Source organism: Delphinus delphis, chromosome 13 (genome assembly GCF_949987515.2).
Source record: "Delphinus delphis chromosome 13, mDelDel1.2, whole genome shotgun sequence".
Lineage (NCBI taxonomy): Eukaryota > Metazoa > Chordata > Mammalia > Artiodactyla > Delphinidae > Delphinus > Delphinus delphis.
The window spans coordinates 9,634,794-9,645,273 of record NC_082695.1 but is presented as its reverse complement, the minus strand read 5'-3'; positions in this window follow the sequence as shown (position 1 = coordinate 9,645,273).

The following is a 10,480-nucleotide window of genomic DNA, read 5'->3' as shown; positions in this document are numbered from 1 at the left end:
ATTGGAAATTACTGCTCTGTATTTAGATTTCAAAAATTTAGGCTTGAAAAAGCAGATTCATATACCCAAGGAATTCCAAACATACTTAAAAGTTTTTACAATAATGAAGTCAAGTATCAGTTTTAAAATTTAACATGGGGATTTCCCTGGTGGCACCATGGTTAAGAATCCTCCTCCTGCCAATGCCCGGGACACAGGTTTGAGCCCTGGTCCGGGAAGATCCCACATGCTGCGGAGCAACTAAGCCCATGCATCACAACTACTGAGCCTGTGCTCTATAGCCCGTGCACCACAACTACCGAAGCCCGCGCACCTAGAGCCCATGCTCCGCAACAAGAGAAGCCACCGCGGTGAGAAGCCCACGCATCACAACGAAGAGTAGTGCCCGCTCACCGCAACTAGAGAAAGCCCGCGTGCAGCAACGAAGACCCAAAGCAGCCAGATAAATAAATTTATTTTTTTAAAAACTTAACATGGATATTAATGACTTTATGCTAAGTAAAACAAAAAAAGGCACAAAAGGTCACATAGTGTATGATTCTATTTATATGAAATGTCCAGAATAGGTAAATCCATAGGGATGGAACATAGCTTGGTGGTTGCCAGGGGCTGGGAGGAGGGGAGAGGGAGAAATAATTGCTTAATGGGGTACAGGGTCTTCTTTTGGAGTGATGAAAATGTATTGGAACTGGATAGAGGTGGTGGTTGCACAACACTGTGAATGTACCAAATGCCATGGAATTGTTCATTTTTAAATGTTTAATTTTATATTATGTGAATTTCCCCTTGATTTTAAAAATTGAAATTAATAAAATTTAATTAAAGTTACAACTTCAGTTCCTCCATCACACTAGCCTCAATCCAAGTGCTCAACAGCACTAGACTATGACATTGTACAGCACGGGACCAAGCTACTCTTATGCCGAGGCCAGGGCTTTTTAAATCATTTATTTCTGTGTTTACAGGACACAGCTTCCCAGCACTTACCAAAAGCTTTCAAGGTGAAGTGTCACAGTTTAAGCTCCAGCTGGCAGCCACTGAAGTGTCACGTTTCTATTTCACAAGAGCTAGCCATGAATCTGATTGCTACTGTTCCACGTGATTAGCACGTTTGGGGTGACAGATCGTTAGGTCCGTCGCATTTCGGGGCATGTTGTGATTCTTTAATAGTTCTTCTGAAGGGCGCCAGGCATCCAGAAGCTTGTGGCCTGTGATAACGGTTTCCAGCAGCCTTCGCCTCCACGTAGCCAGAGGGGAGCAGAGGAGGAGTTGCGTCACAGAGAGCAGGCACTGTGCTAGTCATGACACACATGAAGAGAGCAGTTTAAATGATTGCGGGCGTAAAACCTTAAGAAACCCCGAGGATGGTTCATCTGCATGATCTGGTGAGCTCACCTGGCCCATCCCAAATGAATCCGAGCAACTTGCTCTTTTCTTTCAGCTCCCCAGAGAGAAAGATCCACAATGATTCCTGTTTTCTCATTGCACGGAATCATACCTCTCCGGTATCAAGAAGTGTTTCTCTAAGTCTTTCTTGTCAACACCTTTCCTCTTAGTTTATCTTTTAAACCTCGCAGCTAAGCCTGATTATCATTCAGTGTTGGCTGTTCCCTGAATATCAGGACACTTTACTTGGAAATATCTCCTTAGCGTTTTCTCATTTCTGATGCTTCTACACCTTAATATGATTATTCAGTTTGTAGACTGCCTGGACTTTTTCTTCTCTGTCTTTCTTGCTGCCCATTGCTTTTTTTCCCCCTCCCTCTTTTATCAGATTGGAGAGAAAAGTAAATCAAATTTTCACTGGTCAGTATTTTCTTGGCCAGTCCAGTAGTGGAAATGTATTCAGATTCTACCTTTCTAATATAGAAGTGAAAGCTATCACCATATATCTATACTTTTTTTTTTTTTTTTTTTTTTTTTTTTTTGCTGTACGTGGGCCTCTCACTGTCGTGGCCTCTCCCGTTGCGGAGCACAGGCTCCGGACGCGCAGGCTCAGCGGCCACGGCTCACGGGCCCAGCCGCTCCGCGGCATGTGGGATCTTCCCAGACTGGGGCACGAACCCGTGTCCCCTGCATCGGCAGGCGGACTCGCAACCACTGCGCCACCAGGGAAGCCCTATACCTCTTATTTATTCATAACACAGACCATGGGTAGTTGCTGACAAAAGTAACATCTTTCATGGATCCCTCAGAAGAAATGACAAATATTCCCCAATGAGCTGCTGTCCTTTGTACCTCTTTCAAGGTTAAACTTGGCTGTATACAATGTCTTGCTCACAAAATTTTGACTGCAATTAATGGAAGTGTCCTATGGTTAGCATAAACCAAAAAAGAAAAACAGGGCGAGAGAGAAGGGGAAGCTAATGAAAGGATGCTGGGGGTATTTTGTGGCGTCAAAAGAAGAGCTGAACAACTACAATTTAGAAAAGGAAAAAACCAAGGGTGATTTCTGAGAATTCAGTAGCAGCTCATGAACTTTTTCTCCAGAGTACTGCCATCAACATCACTTTGTTCCAGGTCTCCTCTTACCTCATTCCTTTTTATTTCCAATTTCAGATTCCTGGGAGAGAGCCCAGGGTGGGTCAGGAGAACTTTAATAGACTTGATGCAAGAGAAAGATGAAACTAATGTTTAAGAGGGATGACATTTGATTTGCTCAAATGAGATAAAATATGTAAGGCGAATTGTGTTTTCCGAAGATGGCCACAAACATATCTTCCATCACACACACTATTCTGCAATGTGACCTTGTCACTCCCTCATCAAGAGTTGTTCTAATCCCTCTCCTTGAATCTGGGTTGCCTTAATGGCTCACTTGTAATCAACGCAAAAAGACAATACCAGTGACAAAAGTGACAACGCTCTTTGTTTCCCATTATTAGGGTTAGCAGACAAAATACAGGACACATGGTTAGCTTTGAATTGCAGATAGATGACAAATAATTTTCAGATAAACAATGAATATGTCCAAATGGGACATACTTATACCAAAAATTGTTGTTTATCTGAAATTCAAAGTTAACTGGGATTATTATGTTCTAATTCTGGCAATCTTATCCAGTATCTATTCTCCCTTTCTTCCTTTTAGTAATAGTACCCACCCCACCCCCCACCCCAGGAGTTTTAGTCCAGATAGAGACTCTTTCCATGCTTCCGTTGCACTAGCAGTGGTCATGGGACTAGTTCTTGTCAGTGAGTGGAAGTGAAGTGTGCCACTTCAGTGGCTTGTCCGCTCAATTTCTCCCTTTCCCCCATTCCCACAGGATCAAATGCTGATGCAGTGCTGGAGAGCCAGCTTGGACTGTGTAGATACAGACAGTACCCACCCTGGTATGGCAGAGCAACAACACAGAAGGAACCTGGGTCCCCATTCAGCTTCCTGGAGCAGAGCTCCCTAATTTCCTTGGACCATCTATCTCCTACCTATGGACAAGAATGTGAGAAAGAAGGAAATTTCTAACTTGATTAAGCCCCTGTATTTTTGGGTCTGTTTGATACAGTAGCTTATTCATGAAATAATAGAGTTGGGATCACAGTACTGGGTCTGAAAGGCCTTACAGCTCCTGCCTACAATCTAGTCATTTGGAAACCCAACAAGATCCAGTTTCCATACATTCAGAGAGCCTGACTTGGAAGCCTTTATCTGGATTCCCATGAGGCCTGGAAGCCTTTTGTGATCTCTGCCTTCCTTATTTCCATTCATATGCTTATAGTAATATAAAAAAATTTCTCTCCTTTGATTCTGCAATTCTTATTTATCTGTGTCCTTTCTGTCTTCCCTGCTAAATGTGGGCTCCATAAGGACCAGGATTATCATCTCTCTCTCCACTGCTGTTTCATCAGCACCTGATGTGGTACCTGACACATAGGAGGTGCTCAAAAGAAGATGGGTGGTTGCATGGAGAGATGGATGGAAGGATGAAAAACTAGACTGTAGCTTATAGGAAGGAAGGCTTTGTGGAATTTCTCTCAAGCTCTGGATTCCCTCTGTCTTGACATTCTCTGTGTCACTGTGACATTTGAATAGGCCACATTCCCTTTTTTATCTCTAGTTGTAGAGGGTTGCCTCAACAAAAGTGTTAAGTCAGGGAAATATGCCTTTAGGACCTTTCTTTTTAGTGTTTTCTATGATCTTACAACTTTCTTCCTAAGCACCCAGAGGCCTGATGTTAGGAACCTTCTCTTTAACATAATCAAAGATTCCTTTCCTCGGTTCCTCTAGAAACCAGAGACTGAGACAGGATTAAAGTGCTAACACCTTATTTAGGAGGTAAAACCCTACAGAGGTGAGGATGTGAAAAAAAAAAAAGAGAGAGAGAGAAAGGAGGTGAGGAAAGATGCAAAGCAATGTGATGCACTTCCGCGGTGGCCACTGATCCCAGTCGTCCACGGCAGGATGCTGAGGCTTGTTTGCTTGGCAGACAGTCTTTTCCAGAGGGGTCAGAGGAAAAACCACAGCTAAGACCGGGTCTGCAAAGGGTAGGAAGGGGACTGGTTGTATCTGCTCTGCTCTCTCTCATCTCCGACTTCCCAGGGGTCAAGACTCATCAGTTGGGAAACTACTTCCCTACACTTCCTGGTTGTGTAACCTGGCACCTTAAAGCCACCCAGGCTGGAAATTTTCCATGATATGGCACTGCATCAAACCCAGAGGTAGAAAGACAACTCAATGTGGGTAGGAAGCTGATCAGGAGAGAAGAAAGAAGATAGTAGTTGAGGGAATCAGGAAAGGTTTATAAGGTACAGTTCCCCTGCATGACTCAGGTCCACTCATGCCCTTCCATAGGATAACTTTAGACCACCATTGTATCTGTAAGAGACACATCACCCTTACTCTTTCCCAAAGAGGAGTGAAACAAGGTCAGTCAGATATAGAGCCTGTCTCAGGGAGGTGACAGTCATCAACTCCAGGAAGGCTGAGACAAGTTACAGTCTATGGTAGAAAGAATAATGCCCCACTCCCCAAAAGATATCCATGTCCTAATCCCTGGAACCTGTCAATATGTTATCTTACACGGTAAAAGGGGTTTTGCATGTGATAAAGTTGAGGACTTGGAGAAGGAAAGCATAGCCTGGATTATCCAGGTGGGCCCAAACTAATCACATGAATCCCTAAAATCAGAGAACCTTTTCCTGCTGTGGTTAAAGAGAAACACGACAACAGAAGAAGGGTCAGAGTGCTGCTCTACTGCTGGCTTTTACTGCTGGCTTTGCAGTGGAGAAAGGGGGCCACTAGCCAAGGAATGTGGGCAGCCTCTCAGAATTGGAAAAGGCAAGGGAACAGATTTTCTCCTAGAGCCTCAGAAAGAAATACAGCTCTGATGACACTTGATTTTAGCTCAGTGAGACTCATGTTAGACTTCTGACCTAAACAACTGTAAGAAAATAAATTTGTGTTGTTCCACAAGCCGCAAAGTTTGCAATAGGAAACTAATACATAGTCTCTACTGCTGTAGCTAGTCCTAGGGCCATAATTCATTTATCATGTCCCTCCTCCACTACCCACCTGGATTTCCCTCATCTTCAGCTAGTATTTTTGTTGGTCAGGGTGATTTGCCTGGTGGGGTGTCCAGACGTTCATCCCCAAAGGGTGTGAGTGATTGTGTCCTTGCCAAGTCACAGTACTGTAACTGTCCGCTAACAGTCATCCAAAGCATAGAAGTATCTAGTGATAACAGTAGTGAATCCTCTGGGTTCCAGACATTCTCTATCCTGCCCCTGTTAAATACAGTTGAACCTTGAACTACGAGGGGGTGAATCCACATACAATTTATAGTTGGCTGTCTGCATCCATGGTCCCTCAGCAACCATGGATTCAACCAACCATAGACCAGATCAAGTAGTACTGTAGGATTTACTATTGAAAAATATCCGAGTATGAGTGGATCCTTGCAGTTCAAACTCATGTTGTTCAAGGGCCAACTATAGCAGCAGCCCTAGTAATTCCCCCGGCAATCAGAACCGATTAACCCAGGTCATGTAGTAACTCCCTTCTCTGTCTGTTGGTTCAATGACATAGGAGCCCAAAGTGACTAAGTGCTGTCACAATGTGCAATTCAGTGGAATGCTCCCTGTGTCCCCCGGCTTAAGTGCTCCTCCAAAAATTAGAAACTCTTGCCCTAGAGAGCCCAAGTTTACAGGGATGAGAAGCACAGAATCAGCAAGTGGATCATTGGGTGTAATTTGAGAAAGGCACGGTCTCCATCCCTGTCACCATGGTCACTTTGTGCATGGGCCCATGTGCAAGCTATGAGCATTGGCCAATAAACCCCACCGAAGACAGAATTTCTTATTCTTTTTTGTATAACCAGCATAACAATGCCTTACACATAGTAGTTAATCAATATTGTTGAATTTGAATTATTTATTCAACAAACATTTAGTGAGGACCTACAACGTGGTAGACAATGAGATAGGTTAAGACTGTCAGTTAAAAGTACCTGTCCTGTGTTGAAGCTCTCAGGACAAAACAACTATCCCTTTATATGCCCTCATCCTTTTAGCCCCGATGCAGGCTGCCCTGGGAAGGGCATGATCTCAGGAGAGGCTGACTCTGAAGGAGCTGACAGCTGGAGGCCATCTGCTGACCGCACTCCTCACGGCTGGGCAGCAAGTCCCTCCTTCAAGAGGGATCTGAATGGGACATCTCTGTGCCTACCAGAGTCCACCTCTCGCTCTGCTTGCAGCCCGTCTCCATGTACTCTCCTCCATGGACCGGCTCCTCATGGCCCCGTGGGTCTCTCTTCTTTCTTTCTTCCTTCCTTCCTTCCTTCCTTCCTTTCTTCTTTCCTTCCTTCCTTCCCTCCTTCCTTCCTTCCTTCCTTTCTTTCTTTCCTTTCTTTCTTTCTCTTTCTTTATTTTTGGCTGCGTTGGGTCTTCGTTGCTGCATGCAGGCTTTCTCTAGTTGCGGTGAGCGGGGGCTACTCTTTGTTGAGGTGCACGGGCTTCTCATTGTGGTGGCTTCTCTTGTTGCAGAGCACGGGCTCTAGGCGTGCAGGCTTCAATAGTTGTGGCACGCGAGCTCTAGAGCGCAGGCTCAGTAGTTGTGGCGCACGGGCTTAGTTGCTCCGCGGCATGTGGGATCTTCCTGGACCGGGGAACGAACCTGTGTCCCCTGCATTGGCAGGCAGATTCTTATCCTCTGCGCCACCAGGGAAGCCCGGTCTCTCTTCTTGAGGGAGAACTTGGAAGCGGGAATTAGTGGGCTGAGCCGCGGCCCCTGCTGCTGCAGTTGGTCCCCATTCTCTTCCTCCTCCACTACCGGGTCTGGATTCACCTCCATCTCAGCTACCACCACGGCTGGCTTTGGTGTCTTAGCTGGTGATGTGACTCAGACCCTTATCGCTGAGCTTAGCAGGCAGGAAGTTTATTAGAGAAGGCTCTCAGCACGACACCTGCAGGGCAAGTGAAGGAAGCAAGATGGGACAGAGAGAGAAGTTGTGACATAGTCACAGCGAGATTCCAGCTGACCCCTCAGGGAGCTCTGAAGCTGGGCTTACCCTTCAGAGCTGTCCCCACCTGGGGCCAAGAGGACTGGGCCTTTTCTGCCCCTGCCTTGACCTCTCATTGGATGCGAGCTGCCCTGGGGAAGTGGCTGTGACACTGGGTAGGATGGCTTTCTTCTGCCGAGGGCGATTCCCACACAAGGCTGACAGCTGAGGGCTGGTCACGGGGGTGTGTCAGCTGTGACAAGTGCCCTTCAGTCCCGAAGGGGGACAGTTGGTGCCAACCACAACAGCCCCATCTGTGTCCAGGACCCAACACTTGTCTCTCCCTGTTGCGGTCTCAACCTTGGCATCAGTCAGTGTTTCTCACTGACCCCTCTTTCCAGGATTTGTTACTGTAGTAAAATACACATAACAGAAAACTTACCATCTTAAGCATTTTTAAGCGTGCAGTTCAGTATCGTTAATTATATTCACAGCATTGTGCAAACAATCCCCGGAATTTTTCATCTTGCAGGGCAAACTCAATAGCCAGCCATTAAATAATTCCTCATTCCTCCTTCTCCCCAGAGCCTGGCCACCACCATCCGGCTTTCTGTCTTTAGAAATGTGACCATTCTAGGTACCTTATATGTGTCTTTTTGAGACTGTCCTATTTCTCTTAGCATAATGTCCTCAAGATTCAACCATGTTGAAGCAGTATCAAAATTTCCTTCCTTGGTGAGGCTGAATAATACTCCAGTGTGTGTCTATACCACACTTGGTTTATCCATTCATCCGTCAGTAGATACTTGTGTTGCTTCCACCTTTGGCTGTTGTGAATAATACTGCTATGGATACGGACATACAGATATTTCTTCAAGATCCTGTTTTAAATTCTTTTGGACACAAAGCCAGATCTAAGATGTTTTTATCGAAGATGTTTTTAATCTTTCATTGGCTTAACTCCTTCCAGATCCAGACAGAGGTGAGGATGAACCACCCACTGTCTTCTTAGGGAGACAAATTTTATAAATCAGAGCACCACCCAGGTTTGTTAATCACAAACAGGACTTTGAGAAACAGTCTCTATGATGAAAGAAAATAAGGTTAAGAGGTAGGCAGGGGGCCAGCTCATCACCATGCTGAAGCTGATGAGGGTGTCTTTGTGATGATGAGGGGAAAGCAGGGGCTGACAAGGGAGAGGTAGACCCTAGGAGGGGAGGTTGGGTAGAGTTTTAAAAAATTTTGCCAAGAAATTAATAGTACATCATTTTGTTGGCCTGGTTGTTTTAGGCTAAGCAATACCTGAGATTTCAAACAGCAAGAATGAAAAGTACATTTTCTATGAATTTTAAAAACAATTTGGGCTTCTTGTCTAAGACCTATAAATTTGGACGAACATATACACTCAAAGCCTATTTCCTCTGTTTTCATTAAAGTTAAATCCTATCTGCATGACTCAAGCCAAAAGTTAAAAGCAGCATCGGATGTCTTTTGAGCTTTCTTTACCCCAGGTAGCCAGCTGAAATAAGAAAGTGATAAAAGTAAACTTAAAATTCAGAACTCATTTTCTTAAGGAAATTCTCAACACTGCAACTCACCCACACAGAGCTGTGTGAAAGTGGATAATTGATACTGAATACATTAATGGCAAATCGTATGCACATTTCCTAAAATAAACAGAACTGTACCATGGTGGTTAGGAAGGAGGCTTAAAAAATAAATAACAGTAAGAACTCCCTACCGCAAAAGATTCATTTTTTAAATTTATTTATTTATTTTTGGCTGCATTGGGTCTTTGTTGTTGCGTGCGGGCTTTCTCTAGTTGTGGCGAGCGGGGGCTACTCTTCGTTGTGGTGCGTGGGCTTCTCATTGCGGTGGCTTCCCTTGTTGCGGAGCACGAGCTCTAGGCGCACGGGCTTCGGTAATTATGGCACAGACTCAGTAGTTGTGGCTCGCGGGCTCTAGAGCGCAGGTTCAGTAGTTGTGGCGCATGGGTTTAGTTGCTCCACGGCATGTGGGATCTTCCCCGGCCAGGGCTCGAACCCATGTCCCCTGTATTGGCAGGCGGATTCTTAACTACTGTGCCACCAGGGAAGCCCAAAAGATTAATTTTTAATCATCATTTGAAACAATGCCAGTTGACTATACTAGATACTCCCAAGAATGTGCTCTGAAAAGTTTTGTACAAAGATTCTATACCTTAAATGACTTCCCTGGTCATTTCAAGGAGAAAAAGAAATTGACAAAACAAAACAAAAAAATCCAACACATCTCTGATTTTCTCCATAGCTCTTCCTTTAATTGGTTGAAACACGGACAAATCTAAAACCCCCTTTCTCTTATTCCCTTTAGCAAGATGAGATTATCTATAGTTTTCAAAAGAAGCTTCACTAGTAAACACAGGAAGTACCAAAAGCAAGAAAAGAAAAAAGCCGAGTTGAACAATATAGGTTTCTGATTTTCTGGTCCTATAAAAGCTTACTGAGACAGCTGGCTCTGATCTGACCCCCTGATCAAACAATTTCCTTGCTTAATTTTTCCACTGTTTCTCCTCTGGCCTCTTCCTCTCTCTCCTATATTTGCACCCACCCAAAAGAAGGTCCCACTTACTCAAAACTTCAAAGAAAAAGTGAATGGAGGGTAATTGAGGTTAGTGGCCCAAACCTGTGTGAACCTTTCCACTCTCCTCTAGGTGGCTTTGACATAGAAAGGCTTCCTATCCCTAAGAAATGGTCATGAATTCATTTCCTAGAGTAACAGTTTGTGGTAATTCCTCATTTGGAATATCTATTACACAAGAATCTAATGAGCATCCTTAACCCAACTTAAATCCTGGAGACTTAATCTTAGCTTTAAAGTCAAATTCCATTTGTGTGGGAAAAAAAAGTAATTTTTATCATGGAAGTCACAGCTGTCTTTGATATAAAATTGTATCCTTCACTTTTCACTGTCAAAACTTTCCACAGGGCTGCTCTGGTGGCGCAGTGGTTGAGAGTCCGCCTGCCGATGAAGGGGACACGGGTTCGTGCCCCGGTCTGGGAAGATCC